This window comes from Calypte anna, chromosome 3 (assembly GCF_003957555.1).
Source record: "Calypte anna isolate BGI_N300 chromosome 3, bCalAnn1_v1.p, whole genome shotgun sequence".
Classification (NCBI taxonomy): Eukaryota; Metazoa; Chordata; class Aves; order Apodiformes; family Trochilidae; genus Calypte; species Calypte anna.
The window spans coordinates 3,080,268-3,101,833 of NC_044246.1; positions in this window are offsets into that span (position 1 = coordinate 3,080,268).

Below are 21,566 nucleotides of genomic sequence, written 5' to 3' on the forward strand. Positions count from 1 at the left end.
TGATAGAACAGCTCCATGCAGCCCATCCCCAAGTCTTTCCCACTCCCAGGAACTCTTTGAACAACTCTTAGCATGTGCCATGTGCACAGAGGCAATTGTTACCCTGAGGAATGGGGGGGATGATGACATGCTCAGATAGTAATGCTTTAAATTAAGATTCATGCCTCTGCCTCTGATGTATGGAGGTTAATTAAGAAGCTATTGTGAGCTGAATTAATACCATTTGCTGACTGAAAACATAAGTCATGAGAATTAACAACAAAGTAATAAATATATTTCCCCGAGGGCCAGATCCTTCAGCTCTTACTCATTGGAGCAATCCTTACTCATAGGAGTAGTCCTGTTGAGTTAATTGAGGATACATTTATGAGTTCATTTCTCTCTATGATTAAGAGCTTGCATGGTTGGGTCCCACACAAGCATTAATCTAAACTAAGTTTTTAATGATCCATTGGTATTTAGATGGAATAAAATTATTGTTTCCACCCAAGCCTTGCTTTAATAATGCTAGTTCAGCCTGCCAGATAAATCAATCCATCTTTTTATTAATAATCAAGTGACAGAGAGCTAACCATTACCAATTAAAAGCAGAATTTCTGACACAGTCTAAAAGCAAGTGTGAGGTTTCATTAGGTCCAGGAACAATATATATATTTTTGCTGAGAGCTGAATGGGAAGATGAGACATCTTCACCCCTGAACTGAGTGTCTCCAGCTCCCTAAATGAGTTTGCTCCAGAACCAAAAGCAGGACAGCCAGGTGGGTGAGAGGCAGGGATGCTCAGCAGGGGGGCATCAGGAAAACAGGACCCCCCCTCATCTCAAAGATTGCCTTGGACCAACCTCCTTCCATCTTCCATCCTTTCCCTGAGGACAGATGGCTTCTGGAGCTTATAGAAGGTGACAAGAATCTAAACAGCCCCCCTGTAATCCTGAAGGACACAGTCAGTGACCTACTGAGCTGCTTGGACCCCCACAAGTCTATGGGACCAGATGGGATCCACCCAATGGTGATGAGGGAGCTGGCAGAAGAGCTCGCCAGGCCTCTCTCTATCATCTACCAACAGTCCTGGCTCACTGGGGACATCCCTGATGACTGGAAGTTGGCCAATGTCACACCAATCCACAAGAAGGGCCGGAAAGAGGACCCAGGAAACTCCAGGCCCGTCAGCCTGACCTCAGTGCCTGGCAGGGTCATGGAACAGATCATCCTCAGTGCAATCACACAGCACCTGCAGGATGGGCAAGGGATCAGACCCAGCCAGCACGGGGTTAGGAAGGGCAGGTCCTGCCTGACCAACCTGAGCTCCTTTTATGATCGGGTGACCCAACTGGTGGATGAGGGGAAGGCTGTGGATGTGGTCTACCTGGACTTCAGCAAGGCCTTTGACACCATCTCCCACAGCATCCTCCTGAAAAAGCTGTCAGCCCCCAGCTTGGACAGGGGCACTCTGTGCTGGGTTAGGAACTGGCTGGAGGGCCGGGCCCAGAGAGTGGTGCTGAACGGGGCTGCATCAAAATGGCGGCTGTGGTGTCCCCCAGGGATCAGTGTTGGGCCCAGTGCTGTTCAATATCTTTAGTGATGATTTAGATGAGGGGATTGAGTCCATCATCAGCAAATTCACAGATGACACTAAGCTGGGGGGAGTGTGGATCAGCTGGAAGGCAGGAGGGCTCTGCAGAGGGACCTGGACAGACTGGAGAGTTGGGATGATCCCAACGGGATGAGGTTCAACATTCCAAGTGCCGGGTCCTGCACTTTGGCCACAACAACCCCATGGGGAGCTCCAGGCTGGGCACAGAGTGGTTGGAGAGCAGCCAGACAGAGAGGGACCTGGGAGTCTGGATTGCCAGGAAGGTGACCATGAGCCAGCAGTGTGCCCAGGTGGCCAAGAAGGCCAATGGCATCCTGGGCTGGCTCAGGAACAGCGTGGCCAGCAGGTCCAGGGAAGGGATTCTGCCCCTGTGCTCAGCTCTGGGGAGGCCACAGCTTGAGTCCTGTGTCCAGTTCTGGGCCCTTCAGCTCAGGAAGTTCAGGAAGGAGCTTGAGGTGCTGGAGCAGGTCCAGAGAAGAGCAAGGAGGCTGTGAAGGGATCCAGCACAAGTGCTGTGAGGAAGGGCTGAGGGAGCTGCGGGTGTTGAGGCTGGAGAAGAGGAGGCTCAGGGGAGACCTCATCACTCTCTCCAACTCCCTGAAAGATTACTCATCTCTATTAGTTACTTACATTGCAAACACTTTTTTTCCCCATTCCACATCAGAGGTATATAAAAAAAAGTAAGGGTTATGTAACAATAAAAGTAAGGATTTAATACAGCAAAGTAAATAACAGGAATAAAAGCTTCCTTAGCAGCCTGGAAAACTCTGTTGTTGTAGGATTTGGTCTTTTAATAATTTTTACTCTTTTTTTTTTTAGACTTATTTACTGCCACTTGTGAAAATCTTGACTTACACAGGTTGTAAGAGACCCTGGCTGGGTGGAAGCCCCATCCCTGGAAGTTTTTAAGGTCAGGCTGCTGGGAGGTGTCCCTGCCCATGCAGGGGTTGAACCTGGATGAGCTTTAAAGTCCCTTCCAACCCTAAAAATTTTATGATTCTAAGGGCAATGCCATGGGCCCCAAAGAGATGAGAGGAAAGTGGAGCCCTAGAGACATGGTTACCTCTCACCCTTGTGTTTCACCCATGACAATTTTTTTTTAACCTCCCCTTCCCCTCTCTGCCTGCAGCTGGGATGTGCACAGTCTCACTCCTGATGCTGCTTCCTGCTTCCCCTGAGCCATAAGAAGAACAGGGAACAAAATCAACCTGGTGCCAAGCCCACCTGGGAGGTTTACCCAATGCTGACATGCCACGACAGCAATAATTTAGGGGTTTTATCTTACTCAAGAGGAAGTGATGGCTCCTGCAAAGCATGGATGGCTCTTCAGGGGGTTTATTTGCTTTTCTCTCTCAGTCACCATTACTCATGGTGATGCATCAGGTGATGCATGGGTATGAAGCTTCCTCTGTGCTGCTTGGGGAAGCATCCTGCCCTGCTCTTGGCTCCCTGAGAACATCTGCAAGGAGTCTGGGGCTCTCCTCTGTCTCCCCACCCTGTCCAAGGCAAAAAGATCCCCCCCCCCAGGCATATTGGAGCTGGGTGACACCGATGCGTTCAGTAAAACATCTCAGCACATTTGTCAAAAGTTCTTTCCAAAAGTGAAGCCCATGAACCAAACAATACCAGGGAGTTGGAGGTGTCCCCCATGCCCAAGGAGAAGCAGCAGCACCCAGCTGAAAGGCACTGGAGGAAATGGGCAGCAGATGGGGACACAACAGGAGCTGGGTGCCCCTTGGGTGATTTCCCCTCTTGGATGCTTCTGATGCTCCCGAGCTCCAGGAGGGAAGATAGAGCGGGGGATGTATCTTGGGGCACCCAGTGTAAGGGTCTCTGGGGGTGATTTTCATGGCATTCAGGATCATTCTGGAACCAGACTGAGTCAAGCTGTTCATGGTTTCAAAGTTTATTTTAATTCTCACTCGTGTGTTCTGGGTTTCAGTGTAAGAATGCTGCAAGATCAGGGTCTGAAACCGCACTGATAAAGACTGGCTGTAAGCATGAGTGCTGTTGTTGAATTAAGGGCCTTGAGGAGTTAAAAATAAAATAAAATAAAATGTGTGACATATTTTTGGAGTGTTAATCATCCCTCAGCATGTTTGAGAAACAAGTGAACACAGTCACTCTCATTTTACAGTTTAATTCTTCTGAACATTTAGGGAAAGAGAGGTAGGGAAGTTGAGTGACTTGCAAGAACAGATCCTTCACCACGACAAGGCATTAAATATTGCCAATTTCACCCACAGCTAAATGACACATCTTGGATGAAAAGGATCTTTGTATGTCACCAATAATAGTTCCTCACTCATTAAGAAAACAATTAGAGACTAGAAGAAAAACACTTCTTTTTTTCCTCAACTGTTCCCATTGTCTCATATTGAGATTATTTCATGTTATACACAGCTGAAAGGTAAAAAAATTCAATTTATTAGTTCTTTATTATTTAATAATCCATTATTTTCTAAGTTGAATAAGAAATACTTCAAAGGATGAAGGATACAGGCTGTACTTCTGGCAGAAAATCATTTTTGCATCAATATCCTCACCTGAGAAGCTGAGGCTGACTTGGAGGCATCCACCAAGTTAAGAGAAACAGATTAGAAAAAATTTGTTTCCAAACAGAGGAATGAATATTTCCTAACAGTTAATCACTCAGCTTGGAGCTGGAAGAATACAACAAAACATGCAAAAGATAAGTTATCACTTGATCTTTATGGCTATCAGCCAATATTTTGGCTTCCTTCCTCAACAAGAAAAAAAAAAAAAATCACAATTATATGGGGCATTTATCTCACCAGTCTTGAATTTAGATAAATTCTGAGTCACTTTAGTCTCAGATGCCTATCTTAAAATACTGGTGAACTAATAAAAATTCTTGTTTTGTTTTGTTTTTTTAAAGACTTTCCAGCTGGAAATTTTAAACTCCGGAGAGAAAATGTGGAATGAAGATCAAAAAGAATGATTGGATTATTTTTAGGGGGGGTCTTCTACATTATGGCAGAAGTCATTTGGAAAAGAAATTCTTAATTAATTCTTAAATTTGAACAAGGAATTGTCTGTAACATATTGCTTTCATCCAAAGGGAAATTCCTGGCAATGCCAAGGTCACTACAGGAACTCTCCTGAACACCTTGTGGGAAGAACTAGAAACCAGTCTCAAAAACTGGTTTCAAAACTGTCTCACCTCCTTCCAATCTGCTGAATAAATGCCAAATTTTTGGACTATTTTAAATATTATTAGAGAGCTGAGACTTGCAGGATGCAGTGGGGCTTATTTGGCTCAGAAGGAATGGCAGACACTGAGATCTTTAGGGGGGTGTTTGGGCACACTTCAGAGTACAAATATTAGAAAAGGATCCAATATTTTCCCTTCCAGTTCTCATTATCTCAGCTTCTTTAAACCCGTGGTATTTAATGTGTTTATTCTTACCTCAAACACATTAATGAAAGGACATTTCCCCTGTGTAAACAGGGTTTAAATACATTAAGATAAAATTCAAAATATTGAGATGGTGACAGTTGAGTTTCAGATTGAAGGTAACTTCAGCTGCAGATGGTAGGGGGTTCATGAGCTGATTTAAACCCTCAAACTATCCTTTGAACATAGCTAATCTTATGATCAGCACAATTTTAAATAATAAATTTGCTCTTTCAGAAATGATATTTTTAAGCCAACAGCTGCAGAAAACACACTTTTGAGAGACAAGTGCCTGGCATGCTGAGAGGAACAGCCTTTAAGGAATTGCCTTTGTTTTCCATGAGGATGTCTCTTATTTCCATCTCTGAAAGCTTCATCTCCCAGTGGTTTCAGCTGCTCAAGAAAGGCAGCCCTGGCTTCTTCCACTGGCCCAAGAGGTATGGGAAGAGGGATGTGTCCTAGCAACAACTTCTGATTTTGTAGGACTTCTTTCCTAGGGCAGGAAAAACTTCTGAATCCAACATTCAATTTTTCTTCAACACCTCTAAATGTTGTAAACTCTACCAGCAGGAATCCTGTCTAACTTTGCAGTGTCTCAGATGCCCATGTGCCATAATTTTATTATGGCCTTTCTGCAAGATGAGGGCTGCCCAACGTGCTTCCCTCTCTTGTCCTTTCGGTGACCACTTGAAAATAAAAGGGATTCCTAAATCCATCAAGCCAGGAGGATATTAACCACAGTGGTGACAGCCTGGAGAGCTATGCCACAGATGTTGGGTCAGCTTTGAGTTGTGAGTACCAGAAAAGCTGTTGAGGTAGGAGGATGGCAGGGAAAAGTGCCATTTCTCCTGGAACAACCTGCTGTGGATGCCAGGGAGTCAGTCCTGGAAGCTGGACACACAGGTAGAGTCTTCTCTCTGCCTCAAAACCCCTTCCATCTAGAAGTAATTAATTCACTTCTTTGCTATTAGCAGTTTGGCAAGGTTTGGTCACATCCAAGGATGTAAGAGGGAAGAACATATGATGGTGAATGTTCCATTCTTCTTGTGGCCTCAGCCAGAGGAGGAACCCATCCATTCTTTACAGCAGTCTGGGTCTTCTTTCTGCTCCCAAGAAGTTTGTCCCAGGTCCATGGTCCATACATGGTCCATAAAAACATCTGGGAGCTCTTTTCCTCTCAACATGTTGCTCAAAATGTCTCTGGAAAAAAACCCACCTTGTTCTCCTAAATGTTCTCCACCCAAAAGTCTAATTGGACTCCCTCACAGTGCCCAATGGTCATCAGATCTTCTGAGCAGCAGAAAAACCACCACACTCCTTCCTCAGTAACTCAGACCTTTCTGTCTACACGGAGGGAAAAAAATCCCAACTCCGAATCACAGAATCAGCAAAAGTTGGGGTTGGAAGTGACCTTGAAGATCAACTTGTTCCAACCTTCCTGCAGAGACACCTACCCCTAGACCAGGTTGCTCCAAACTCCATCCAACCTGGAAACACCAAGCTTGAGTCATTTGTGGTTGGAGCTGCATGAGAGGAGCTGGGAACCCTGAGCTTTTTTGAAGGAAAAGCAAAGCAAAGCTCAGAGGAGATATTCTCCCCAGTATTAGGAATTTGCAGATAGTTTGTGGCTTTCAAATTCATACCATGACACCAGGGCTAGACCACTGACCAGCTACCAAACCTCAGCTTCACCCCAAGCAGCACATTCCAGTCTGACACTCAGACTTTTTAGACATTTGGGGCATCATTTTAGGCATCTCTTCAAGTAGTGACCTAGAGAAGTCCACTGAAAGCCTATCTGCAAAAAGAGAACTTCCAGAAATTACAGTTGCATTAGAGACCACATATTGAGGTCCTGGAGCTGGTCCAGAGAAGAGCAAGGAGGCTGTGAAGGGATCCAGCACAAGTGCTGTGAGGAAGGGCTGAGGGAGCTGGGGGTGTTGAGGCTGGAGAAGAGGAGGCTCAGGGGAGACCTCATCACTCTCTCCAACTCCCTGAAAGGAGGTTGGAGCCAGGGGGGGGTTGGGCTCTTTTCCCAGGCAACTCTCAGCAAGACAAGAGGGCACAAAAGGTCTCAAGTTGTGCCAGGGGAGGTTTAGGTTGGAGATTCGAAAGAATTTCTTTCTGGAGAGGGTGATCAGGCATTGGAATGGGCTGCCCAGGGAAGTAGTGGATTCTCCGTGTCTGGAGATCTTTCCAAAGAGCCTGGATGTGGCACTGAGTGCCATGGGCTGGGAACTGCAGCGGGAGTGGATCAAGGGTTGGACTTGATGATCTCTGAGGTCCCTTCCAACCCAGCCAGTTCTAGGATTCTATGATTCTCAGTGTGCTGTAAGGGACACGCTCAAGGAAGTAAATTCAGAGGGACTTTCTTAACTTGTCATCCTCTGGACTCCTTTGCACAACCAAGGCATCTTCTCTCCAGCTGGGAGGGCAGCAGTGGAGGGGCTGGACAGGTAACTGCATTGGGGAATTTCCAGCTGCTCTGGAAGGGGTGAATTCCATGAGGTGACATCTTCCTAAAGGGAAATGATTGTGCAGACTCAAGGGCTTCAATGGGAACGCTGCCCTGCCAGGGATGGAGAGAGGAGGAGAGGGGAAGTCTCCTAGGGAATTATTTTTTTTTTTCCTGTTATTTCTGCTAAAAAAGCCATGGAGCTGACATCTTTTGAGAAGGAAGAGGAAGCCAACATTGCAATGCAAAAAAATATTCCCAGAAATACTGAAAGTTCCAAACATAGCTCTGCCTTTTCTTTTTTTCTTTTCACATTAACTCCTTCAAAAAGTCCCCTGAGAATCCCTCAGGGGAGTGAAAACACCTGAAAAAAAAAAAAATCTCATTATCTAACTCCATTGAGGCTTAACCACTTGGCAGCTCTCAGGATGATGTTCATGGCTCCTTATTAGATCTGTCACTGCTGTATGGACTCAGAGGAGAAAGTATTTCATTTAACAAAGATCTTTGGGTACCCTTGGACTGGGAAGCTCTTCTGCCTTGAATGAATTCTGCCAGGAATGTGTGGACAGGAATCACTTCCATAGTTCCTGCTCTTCCAGCTAAAACCTTACCTTGAGAGGACTGTGCAGTAGATATAACACAAATCTCCTTGGAAAATCTTCCTCCTTCCCATCAAACTCCATCTTGGAGCTTGCAGGAACCTTGCAGGAACCAGCTTGCAGTGCTGGTTTCCAGTTGCCATTTTCCATCAGGAAATGGCAAAGCCTGAAGTTTTCCTGCTGAAGTAGCTATTTCCTTCTCCTTCTGAAACAACTCATCCCCTGGAGGACTGGAAGGGTGCAGGAGACCAGGAATACAGATGGGGTGATAGGATGGATCTCAGCTGGGATGTGCAGCAAGTCTTCCAGGAGTCTCATTCCCAGGCAGAGGTGGGACAGAGATACTGCTTTGCTCATTTGAAAAATAAATGGCCTTGATTATTACATTGCTTAAAGTTGTAGCATGTCCCAGACAGAGGCCACACGTGAAAAATTAATAAATAGGAGCCATCCTTCCCCAAGGGTTCATCTATCTTCTTTTTTTGGACATCTGTTGGTTAACATTTCTAACCAGCTTATTTGCTAAATAAAAGTATTGCTGTCCTGCCTGACTTGTGGGATAAACTCAAACCCAGAAGACACATTCATTCAGAGGGGAACCCATGAATTATTACAGCCCTGACAACACCATTCCCAACAATGTTAAGAGTATAATGTTTACGTTCAATCTCTCATTAGTTTTATTCTAATTCAGTCAAGACTTGAGACAAGGGCCTAGTGAAATCCTACAGAAAAAGAACAAGGATTGCTGATGCCACGTCTCCATGGCAGCACAGCTAATTTGGCAGGACAACCAAGAGCACAGAAAGAAAAAGAGGTTATTTACAAAGATATCTTTGATAAAAGGGGCTTTGGGGACAGGAAAATGGTCCAGGGAGGGGGAATGGGGAGGGGGAAAGTCACAGAAATGTTCCAAACCTTTAAAATAAATTCTTTACACGAGTGAGAGAATAGAAGCAAAAATTTCTTGAGTCACTAAGCACAGTGAGTTTCATCTTTTTTTGTTGTTGTTGTTGTTGTACAATGCTATAAACCAGCCTGAATGGCCCAGAATAACATGAGGAGTTGTGTGTATTGTAACCACTTCAATCAAGGCCTTTTGTTTTGAATCACCTGCCCTGCCTGCATTGGAGCCCCTTTTATAGCCCTGTTGCAGCACAGAGATCTAATTTAGTTCCACATACAAAAAGGATTGAGAAAGAAAAATAGACTCATCTCTTACCCCTCCTTGCTTGAATACACAAGAGAACAACTGGGACAACAAATGGAGTATAATGGTCAAGGGAATATTTTTAAATCCTTTCTCAGACCAATGGATGCTCAGTGGCTTCCACTCTGCCCATCCTGACTTGGATTTTCCTTGCCTGGAAAAGGGTGGGTTTGCCCTCAGCATGGAGGAGGTGAAAGCCAGAGCCTGAGCATCCCAGGTTTTTGGGAAATGGTTCCTTTGCCAGCAAGGAGCCAGACCAGGACTGCCTGAGGAAGTCCCAAGCCCCTTCCAAAGCCATGGACCAGAGCCTGCAGCATCTCACCTGGGAGGTGTCCTTCCAGCTGGGGCCAGGTCTCTGGGTACCAGAGATTCAAATCCTGCTCCTTTGTGTTCCCATTGCTCCAGCAGTAAATTTGACAGCTCTCCAAAGGGAGGGTGATGGTGGCTCACAACCTGGAGATACTCACAGAGCTGATGGCATTGAACACAGCTGTACACCTGTGTGTATTCATGCAGATGAACCCTTTAGGTTCAGGGTAAAAATCAGCTGAAAAAACCTATAATCTTCAGAATATAAACTCAGGAAACATAAGCAGGAGCTGGAACACTTTCTGAGCATCCTTGCCTGGACTGAACCTCTCACCTGAAGGAAATCATTTTCCAGCTCTGAACAAAAGGAAAAGAAAAGGCATTTCCCAAGTGACTTATCTAGATCTTCTCATTAATTTCAAGTGTGATGTTACCTCTTACTAAAGAAGCAATCCCACTGGTTTCCAGTCTGCCTGCTACTTGCTATTATGAGCAATTAATACATTAGAAAATTAACCTGCAGATGAAAGAGAAGAGCAGCCTGTGGAAGCTGAATAATAACCTTATTTTAAGAATTTCCCTCGAGTAACCCCCACTGTTACCTCTTACACAAAGGGAGGAAAAATTATACACTCCCATCTTTAATGTCTTCTTTGAATGCTGATGAAATGATCACTCTTTAGGAGAAGTCTGAGCAGATGAAACAAGAACAGCAGGAGCAGCAACCAGAGACTGAGGTTGGGGAGCTGCTCTTCTGCAGTAGGAGAAAAATGAGCAAGGTGAAGATAAACTAGAAGCAAATTAATACAGAGTGGGGTTTGGAAACAAATCAGTTTAACAAGTTGAGAAAATGAAGCTTTCTTCCACACTTGGAAGCAATTATTCATTGCATGTTGGTACCTCATGAACTCACCCTGCAAACAGGTGAGAATATTTAATATCTAATTGCTGAGGGGACCCAACAGGTCCTATCACTGCATTTCACCTTCCTGTTTCAGTAAATTAATACCCCAGGTCCTCTCCTCCTCCCCTAGCACCAGGTGGTCCTATCCTTGCCCAGGGACCTTGCTTGATATTTTTAGCACTGTCTCCAAATGGTTTTTCTGCTGACACAGAAAGCAACTTTCCCTCTGTGGGATGTGGATGATGGGCAGGGTGTGGGACAACACTTAGTGCCTGCTCCAACAGAAGATTTCACCTCTATCTGTAGACAAGTCTTGTGATTTGCTTTGTTCCTCATCCCTGCATCCTGCTGTATTCTGTTTAGACCTTGCATAAACATTGCAGAATTTATATTAAATGCCATGTCAGGAATGGTTTGGCTTAGCAGCAACCAGTTCTATTTTCTTGAGCAGAAGGGAGATTTCATGGATCAGAAATCTGAGAAATTGCCTAACTGTGAATGCTCCATCCCTTGGGAATGGGCACATCACTACTGACCCTGGCTCTCTCCAAGGGCAGGATTTCCAGGTATTCCCTGGGTGGCAGAAAACCTGCTGAGGTTATTGATGCTTTCTGGACTAGGGTGCCTTGACCTTCTGAATTATTGTAACCTGCCCTCAGGTTGGGCAGGGAACTGGCCCAGCACCAAGAACCATCCCATGGTATTTTTCTCAACACAAAAGATGTTTGGATTTTGTGTTTCAGGTAATTCCTCCTGTAATATCTGCAGATGAAAACTGGAGGCTGAAGACTTGACTTTGCAACTGGTCTTGCTCCTGTTTTGCTCTTTGACAACCAGTGAATCAGCTTTCTATGTCCTTTTTTTTCCTATGTGCTTTGGTAGTGACCAAAGGACCAAAGTGATGCCAGGACCACATCCTTTACTTGCTGGGTGTGTGGGAGGCAGGAGGATGCTCTTTGGAGCCAGTGCTAAAGCCAAACACAACCTCAACTACACTGACTGGGGACAAATTTTCAGTTTACAAAGAATTTCACTGACTGGGGACAAATTTTTTTTCAGTTTACAGAAGGAGTTTCAGACTGAATTTTTAAGCTGTAGCTCCAGCTGGTCTGGAAATACAAAGTGAACTGGCTCAGTCCATAAAGATCCCTCCCATTTTAGGAAAACTGGCTGCCAAATCAAACAGCCTGCTCATCCTATCACCAAACTCAATCAGGTATCACTTCCCATCCCACTGGCCGTGGCAGATCAGCATCCTCAGCAATACTTCTTTCTAAACACTAATGTAGCCCAGAAGACCTATGAAAAGTCCTAGAATGAGAAGAAAAGAAAAGAATGATGTCTGGGGCACCCAGAGAAGGACTCTACAGGTAGAGGTTGGATTTCAGGCTTTTTCCCACAAAACCTTGGGAAAAAAAATCAGCCCATGCAAATAGTAATTAAAACAAGGCCAAGGCAAGGCCCACAATTGTCTGCATGGTTTAATTGCTACCACACTCTCTCACATGGCTTTGGCCCATGCTGACTTGATTTCAGGACAGGGTTCAGAGGACAGAATGCACCAGGGATTGCCCCAGAGGGCACCTTGGATGGAATTTCCCCTCCCCCAGTCCCCATGGGGGAGTGGGTGTCCATGTGGACACAAACCAGACCATGAGTGGCCACAAATACCCCCCCCCCCCCTTTTCTTTTATTTGCTTGTGGAGATGTGGATCTTCTTTCCTGGATCACTTTGCCCCATTTAGACTTGAAGTTCTTGGGAATGAAGCAGCCTTTTAGGATGTATCTGAAGGATATCCAAGACAATGAGATGTCAGCCTCTGCTGGGGGCTGCCTTTGCTACTGAAAAGCCTATTAAAGAAAAAATTAAATAATTAGGAAACAAGGAAGACCACTGAGACTCTGGAACCAGCTCTCAGTGTTCCTCCTTTTCATCCATCTATGTCAACAGCACATCTCCATCCCAGAGTGGGGCTTTAGAGCTGTCAGAATTTGCAGTCTCAGGACTGAAACATGTGGTAGCTCTCACAAGAACATTCATTTTGTCTGAACACTCAGAAACTGAGAAAATATGGAAATTGGCCCTGTTGACCTCCTGCCACCACCAGGAGCATCTTTGCCCATGATTATCCTCCATGGTGCAGCTCTCACACTACCAGCAGCCCAAAGGGATCCAGAAGCAGAGAAAAGGCTTTGTTTGGGACCAGACTGTTCCTGTTGCTGACGCAAGGTCAGGACAGCAGCATGGTTAACATCCTGCTGGAAAGGCAGCATTAAAACCAGGCATTTGCTACTTGAATTGTTTCTCGTGTTCCTCCTTAGCCAACCTCAGAAAAAGCTCATCAAAACGTTCAGCTGGATGGGAGGAGAAATGAGAAACGTAGAGAAAAAGGTTCTTTTCTAATCAAAAGATAGGCAGTAGGTCAGGACTGGTTTTTTCCAGTCCTGTTCTTAACCAGACCCATTCTCAGCATCACTGCCTGGCATGGTTTGGGGCAGTAACCAGGTGACAGATGCTATCTCTCATCCCTCACCACCCTCCCAAGGGAGAATGAAGAAATAAAGGGGTGAGACTGTAAGGTTGGAAGAAAAATCTAGGTGTCATTTAGTAGTAATAATGGCAGTGAGTTGCAAATATATATAAAATAAGTAACCCTGGACCTGGTGCTCCTCAGCAGGTGCTGCCTTCCCAACCAGAACAGCCCCAGCCTGGACCCTGAGCCCAGGGAGGTTTGGTCCATTTGGGTTACCTGACCCCTCCTGCCCTCTCCCAGACTCAGCTGCTCCCCATTACAACCACAGTTGGTGGTGGTGTCTCAGGAAGGTTTTTTTTTGTGTGTTCTTGGTCTTGCTCTTCTCAAACAGGACACTTACTGAGTGTCCCCCCTCAAACTCTCCTGCCCTTGGACTCCCCATTGCCCCAGCTGCCTTGCTGGAGAGGAAAAGAGAGAAAACCATTTTTTTTTCATTGTCCATTCCTCATAGGTCCAGGTCTTCAAAACATACACCTCTAGAGATGGTCCCAGGTTCCAGAAGTGTTCCTCACTCCCAGGAGAAGCCACGATCCTGTATCCATCCACTCTGACAGAATCACAGAACCAGCTGGTTTGGAGAAGATCTTCAAGATCATCAAGTCCAACAAACACTGACAAGTCTGTAGTGAAACCAAATCCCTAAGTATTGTGTTTTTACAACTCTAAAACCCCTCCAGGGATGATGGTTCCAGCAGGCTGTTCCCATGCCTGATAACCCTTTAGGTGAAGGGGATGATGCTGCTCAGCCCATCTCCATCCAAACCCCCACAGCAGCTGTGCTGGTGCCAGTGCCAGCAGCAGGCAGACACAGTCCTGAGGTCAGTGACAACATGACACCAAGAGTCATCTCAAGGGCCACCAGCAAGGGCTGGAAACCTTGCTGAGAAGCAAGGAGCAGTGGCTGCACTTCAGGCAGGGAGGAACTTGGTGCAGAGCTGAGGCAAGGGGGAGGTTTTGCATCACACCTCAGAGCAGGAACCTTCCAGGGGCTTCTGCTCTCACCAGGACCTCTGATGTACCCTCAGAAGTGATCTCCTCGGGCAGAGCAGGTGTGGCTTTAGGGAACCTGAGTGACATTGGAATGGCCCAGCTCAGAAGGTGATGGATGGGAGGCAGGGCTACCTGGAGCCAGTGATGCTCAACGTGTGCCAGGCATCTCCAGCCTAGGAACAGGTCCCCAGGCAGCCAGGAACCACCTGAAAACCTCTGCACTTGCAGCTCTGCCCAAGAGACCTCTGCTAAAAGGTTCATCTCTCCACAACCATAGAACCACAGAATGGTTTGGGTTGGAAGGGACCTTAAAGATCATCAAGATCCAACCCACAGCCCAAGGTGCTCCAAGCCCCATCCAACCTGGGCTGAGACACTTCCACGGAAAGGAAATGAACAGGAAAATCCTACCTTTATTTCTCTTTTATTCCTCACAAACCATTTTCTTACAGGTTTACCTACATATCCAACCAGTAAGATCCTCCAGCCCACTGGCAAAGCATTCATGTGTCTGTAAAGCCATGAAACAGCTTTTCTCCAGGATTCCAGTGTTCAAAGAGAGACCTCAGAGACCTGAGGTCACTTTTTAATGTCCAGACCTCAGGTCACTTTTTAATGTCCAGGCTTCAGGTCACTTTTTAATGGCCAAACTTTCCAGAGAGCTCTCCCAGTCAGAGGTACAAGAGATACTACAGCAGGGTTTATAATCCTCTGGTTTCAGAGCTGGCAGCCTGCTCCAGCTGGACAAAAATCTGTGTTTCTCCTGTACCAGAGCACAAGACAGACATGCAGCAATCTTTACTTTAAAGTTACTCAAGAGTGTAACTTTATACTGACACAGACAGCTGGTACTGTAGGTAATCTTACTTGATACTTGCTCATTCCAGAGCAAAATATGCAACAATAAGATTTTCTGAGTGAGTCACATGGAGGTGAAAGATGTCAGTCTGATCTCCAAGGCTTTTATACATTGTGGTTAAAACCTGTGTTCCAGTAACAACTCCATAAACCCCACAAATGGGGTGAACTTCAGAGCCTTCCTTAGGTGCAGTGATGTTTATCTATGTGACAATCACACTGAGCCTACTAAAAACATTTTTTTTTTTTTCCTGGTAGGTCTGACATCTGTTCTCCTGGCCATGGGAAAACATTTCTCCCAAATATTGGATTTTATAGTCACATGAGACCTCAGTTAAAACTGGCGTGGGTGCTCTGATGCCAGGAAATGTCACTTCCCTGCATGATGTTGAGGTGAGAAGGAGGCCAAACCAACACACCCCCCTAAATCACTCAGAAAACCCCAGTGGGCAGGATCTGGCAGAGAGGCAAAGTCTTGGGTTTGGGGACAAGAGAGGAAAGTACAGATTTTTGAAAAGGACAATTCACTGTGCAGATCTTTTCATATTCCTCTGCACTTTGGGAAGGGCAGAAAGGAGAACTTGACTTATTAGCACCACTGCCCAGAGGCAGGACAAAGCCAGAGGGGAAATCTCAGGATTTTGCAGCCAGAGAGCAACGGTGGCCAAGGGCTGGAGAGTGGAGATATCTCACCATGTGTCCACCAGGGACCTGGCTGAAAAAACAGGGTGGCTCAACCACAAAAAGGCTCCTTAGAAACAAAGCCATGGGGGCAACCACCTTACCTTGCACTCATTTAATGTCCAGGCTGAATGTCCCACCTCCAACCAGCAGCATCTGCCACCTCCATCTCCCTGGAGGTTAGGACCCAGGTGAAGCCTGTATCAGCTGAGCCAAGTATCCAGGAGATGGATTCCTCTTCCTCCATCCAACTGGGAGCCACCCAACCACCACCAACCCAGAGCACAAACTCCCAAGCAAGGTTTCCACCCCATAAGCCCAGGAACGGAATTCCCCAGCTGATCATCTTGCTTGGGGTTGATGTCAAAAAGTTTTAGCACAGTTCAGAACCTTCTGGAAAGCATCTCCTGTGTGTATGGGACCAGGAGCCATCCAGGGTGAACCTGCCAGTGCTTTCTATAACCACCCAAGCCACCTTTCACCACCAGACGTTGAGGTCAGGTATCACCCCACTGCCTCCTTCCCTTCCCTAGGAATGTCTCTTCCAAAATGACCTGAGAACTTCTGAACTGATTTGAAATCTGATCCTTGCACCATGGAGCTGACAGCATCTGTCCCCAGGGTGTCCATGTTTGAGCTACCTGGGAAGTCTTTTGGAGGATGCTTTGGTGCCAGGAAATTTCACTTTCCTGAAAGAAAAAAAAAACCCAAAAGGGAGTTTTGAGGAACCATCTTGCAGAAGGCAAGTTTGAGCCTGGCCTAACAGGCTTGGCAAGATGTCTGAAGAGTCCCTTCTGATTAATTCAAAAGCATCTGTAAACTCCAGGTGACCAAGAGTTAGGGAGTTCATAGAGCTTGCAGGTGGAGTTTTGTTTCTAAAACTTGTGGATGTTGTTTTCAGAAGTAAATCATAGAGGCTGTGGAAAGAAAGGAGAGGAGAGGAGAGGAGAGAGGAGAGGAGAGAGGAGAGGAGAGGAGAGAGGAGGGGAGAGAGGAGGGGGGAGAGGAGGGGGGAGAGGAGGGGGGAGAGGAGGGGGGAGAGGAGGGGGGAGAGGAGAGGAGAGGAGAGGAGAGGAGAGGAGAGGAGAGGAGAGGAGAGGAGAGGAGAGGAGAGGAGAGGAAGGAGAGGAGAGGAGAGGAGAGGAGAGGAGAGGAGAGGAGAGAAGAGAAGAGAAGAGAAGAGAAGAGAAGAGAAGAGAAGAAAGAAGAGAAGAGAAGAGAAGAGAAGAAGAAGAGAAGAGAAGAGAAGAGAAGAGAAGAGAAGAGAAGAGAAGAGAAGAGAAGAGAAGAGAGAAGAAGAGAAGAGAAGAGAAGAGAAGAGAAAGAGAAGAGAAGAGAAGAGAAGAGAAGAGAAGAGAAGAGAAGAGAAGAGAAGAGAAGAGAAGAGAAGAGAAGAGAAGAGAAGAGAAGAGAAGAGAAGAGAAGAGAAGAGAAGAAGAAGAAGAAGGAGAAGGAGAAAGAAGGAAAGAAGAGAAGAGAAGAGAAGAGAAGAGAAAGAAGAGAAAGAGAAAAGAGAAAAGAAAGAGAAAAGAGAAGAGAAAAGAAAGAGAAAAGAGGAAAAGGAGAAAAGAGAAAAGAGAAAAGAGAAAGAAAGAGAAAAGAGAAAAGAGAAAAGAGAAAAGAGAAAAGAGAAAAGAGAAGAGAGAAGAAGAGAAGAGAAGAGAAGAGAAGAGAAGAGAAGAGAAGAGAAGAGAAGAGAAGAGAAGAGAAGAGAAGAAACATCACCTCTCTGGATCACACTGGAGAGGACTCCAGTTCCTGTGATCTTAGAGATCTTTTCCAACCACAAAAATTCTATGATTCTGTGGTTTCATCCTATTATTTTGCATTTCCCAATGGAGACAGCTGACCCACAGAGCATTAATCATGGCCAGCCCCTTAAGCACAGGGATTTCCTTCTGCCTTCAGGTCAGTTCAAACTTTGCTGTCAGGGGTACCCACAGTATAGCCCATCATGGGGTTCTTACCATTCGTGGTAAATTAGCTCTTCCCATTCATGGTAATTAGCTCTTCCCATTCATGGTATATTAATTAGCTCTTATTATTCAGGTAAGTGCTGTCTGATGGAGCTGGGGGTGTGTTGTACACAGTGCCCCAGAGCAGATGGGGTTTTATCCTTTCTCCATAGGTCTAGTTCTTGTCCTGGCACTATCTGGATGATTTATTTCCTGCAGTAACCAGAGAGCAGCACCTGGTGATCCAGCAGCTACATTTAACTCTGTGAGGAGGAAGATTTTTGGGAAGGAGGACCTTGAGACCTCCACTTTTTCTACTTTTCAGAAAGGCTGGTGGTTCTGCCAGCACCAGAGGATGGGTGTATTTTACATGCCTTCCTCACTGAAAAGCCCTCAGCAGAGGCTGGGAGTGGACATCTCCTGTTTACATCTTCAGTAGAACTGGGATTTCTGAGTGAGAGAGCCCTACCCTAGATGGAAATTACCTGAAAATACTAAAATTACCTGGGGAGGCTGCAAAATGGGTCCCCTGCCACTAAACAATCAAAATGACTCAGTGTGGGTGGTACTTGGTTGGTTTCTCAGAGGGTTGCACATGGGTCAGATTGTAAGACACTGAGATCACAGGATCAGAGCCTGAGATCTCTCATCTGAAGTCTCTGAGCCCAAACCATGAGGTTGTGCAAGTCAGGGACAATCCACCCCTGGAAATGAAACCTCACTGACTTCCACCATCTGAAGAGTTGAGATGATAGCTCCACAGCACCCAGAATCAGAATCATTTCAGATGGAAAAGACCTTAAAGAACATTGAGTCCAAGAGTTAACCCAGCACTGCCAAACCCACCCCTGCCCCATGTCCCTAAGCACCACATCTACAGAACTTTTAATACCTCCACTTCCTTGGCCAGCCTGCTCTAATGCTTGGCAATCCTTTCAGTAATGAAATATTCCCTAATCTCCAGCCTAAACCTCCCCTGGTGTAACGTGAGGCCATTTCCTTGTCTCCCAGTCCCTTGGGAGACTGACACCCATCTCCCTCCAACTTCTTTTCAGGTGGTTGTAGAAAGGGATGAGGTCTCCCCTCAGCCTCCTTTTCTCCCTTCCAGTTCCTTGTAAGGCTTTTGCTTTATTGGGAAGCTGTATCCAACACTAAGCCCCCTGGCTATGATGCTGGAGGCTGTGGCTCTCTGCTCTCCAACCTTGGGACTGGCACAGACCCCAGGGGTTGTATTCAGGCAGCTGGCTCTGGGCTCTCCAAGAAATTTGGACACCTGATGTGGGCATCCTAAGTCCAAAAGAGCAATGCAGTCAGCTACTTGGAGGCTGATTTCTCTCCATGATTCACAAGGCACGGGGCTGGCAGTTGTGGCTGAACCATCTGTGATGCCCCAGGTGGCTTTATGGTATTTTTAGGAAAGAAAGAATTAAAAAATCTGTTCGATTAAGCAAAATTCTCCTCCTTAGCCCAGCATTCAAAACTCCCACGGAACGTGGTAGTTTCTTCTCTTCTCCGAGAGACTAAAATAAAAAAAAATAAAAGGTTATAAACCTTTACATTTGAGGTTTGACTGCAAGAAGGCCAAAAGCCAGCAGGGCCAGAGCTTTGGGAAGCCCCGCAGCCCTCGGAGAAACCAGCACAAAGCTCACATTCCCTTTACTGTACCAGCTCTGCCTTTTGACACTGTTTTCGGGAACTTGCCAGCTCATTTTCTAACTTGTTTGTGAGCCATCAACAGCCTCAAATTACAGCAGTCTGAACAGCCCAGTAAATATTTACACAAACCTGCTGGTGATGGTTTGAGCTGCCATGCGTTACCTTTTGTGTCGGGGGGAGGCTATATTTACAGCCAACCAGCTAATGAACATGATCCCAGCCCTGCTTTAATACAGATGGCTCTTTCAGCCTGCATGGCTTTCAAGTTCCAGGCAGGGAAAAAAAACTTCAATAGGGCTTCGTTAGAAGCCTGGGTCTCAGCTCTCTCCTTTTTGTTTACACCCAGTCCCTCTTTGTGCACTAAAGACTCAGCTCCCTGCATCCCACCCCGCAGTTGTATAGGACAGGGCTTGTCTCATTTTCTTTCTTCTCTTTTTTTTTTTTTTTTTTTTTTTTTAATTCTCAGCACTGCTGGTTTTTATTTGGCCTTTACAATACAGGCAATTTTTGCCATGTAGATTTATTTGGGTTGGTTTCTCCAGGCTGTCTCCCAGGGACCCACCAAGGGCTTGGAGCTTGGCCGGGAGGGTGGGTGGAAGGGGGAAGGCAGCAGCCCCATGGCTCTGGGGCTCAGCAGAGGGTGGGAAGCTCTGCTCCAAATGCCACTTGGACCATCACAGAACCAGGCAATGGTTTGGGTTGGAAGGGACCTTAAAGCTCATCCAGTTCCAAGCCTTCCTCCAGTTCCAACCTCCCACCAGCCCAGGATGCTTCATCCAACCTCACCTTGAGTCCCTTCTCATGGTCACCCCTCAGAGACACATTTTGTCTCCTCAGCATCTCTGCCTGGATCCCAGAGTTCCCAAAAGAAGGTGACTAAGAAGCTTGAAGTTTATGCTATGGATACTTATTCTTACTCTTTTCATATTTTCTTTATTAGCCATTATCCAAACCCAACATCCCTCAGGTTGCTGCAGCTCAGCATCCCAGAAATGACCTAAATAAATGAGATGGAAAGGTAGGAGGGCAAGGAAACCAATGAAGGAAATTTAGGCTGTTAATTCAGACAATTAATTTGCTCTGGTGGAAGCATAGAAAACATTTTTCCTCCCTGACATCCCACCTATAAAACCCCAGACTGTAAGAAGCTGACTGAATCAAGAGTCAACCTGTACCCAGAACACTCAGCACTACCCAGCAGCAGGCAGCTTGACAAAGTCTCTGTGGTGGAGATAAATTAATTTTAGACCTTAGAAACATTTCTTTTATCATGCAGTGACGTTATGTGCTGATGGAACCCAATGGGGTAGACAAAATCCCACTGACCCAAAGACAAAAGCTCAGCTCCCAGCATTTGGATGGAGACCTCTCTTGGCAGGAAGGATGAGGCAGCTTAGGAAATCTTAGGAAATCTTTGGAAATCTCCAAATCTCTCTCCTGGGACAGAACAAAAGTGCCAGCACCCCTAAGATCCAGTGTCTGGCCTGTGTAAGCTTGGGCATGGAAGTTCCCTCCTGGTGAAAATCCAATAAACAGATCACTCACACTGATACCTGACTGCACAGAGCTGAGCTGGAATCATGAATGGAAAAGCTGCTCTTCCATGAAGGAGGTGAAATGGAGAGTTCTCAACTGGATGGGAGCTCTTCACCTCAAAGCCAAGAAGCTTCTTGTGACCCCTTCACTGCTCTCACAGGCTGGGAGCACCATTTTGCTCCATCAAATCCCTTTCCAGGATGTTTACAGAGGATGAGTACCACAGCTCATGGAAGCAGCATCATTTATTAAGGTTTGCAGAGAAGAAAAACCTTGGGAAACAGAGCTGCTCAGTTGTCTTTTGACAAAACATTCCTTGCCAGAACACATTTTGCCAAGAGCTGTTCATTGAATAACCCAGTTGCTACACTAGCAAATATCCTAAACAAAAAAAAATTGAGGGGGGTTTCTTCTTTGTTATTGTTTAAATTACTGTATTTTATGTGAAAAGATCTGGATTTTAAGATTCTGGTAAAATTAAGGCCAAAAAAAAAAAAAATAAAGACTATTGCATAAAACATTACCAAATGTTATAAGGAAACTGTTGATCCCAAATGGAGCTGGTGGTATTTTTCCCCATCTTTGCTTGCTCACAAACGTTCAGCTTCATGTTTTGACTTACCTTGGTTAGGAAACACAAATCTTGAGACCTCTCATGGAACATTATTCCATTATAATGGAATAATTTGGGCCAGGCCTCCTCCAGCTCCATGTTCCAGACTGCCTGCTTCATATTCCCTTCTGCCCTTTGAGAGTTATTTGTCTGCTTCAATCATAAATAATCCAGGGTAGAAAACTTATGGCTGTGTACATCTGCCTGACACCTGCCATGGGCTATTCCTTGCCTCTGGATGTTCTTCCACAA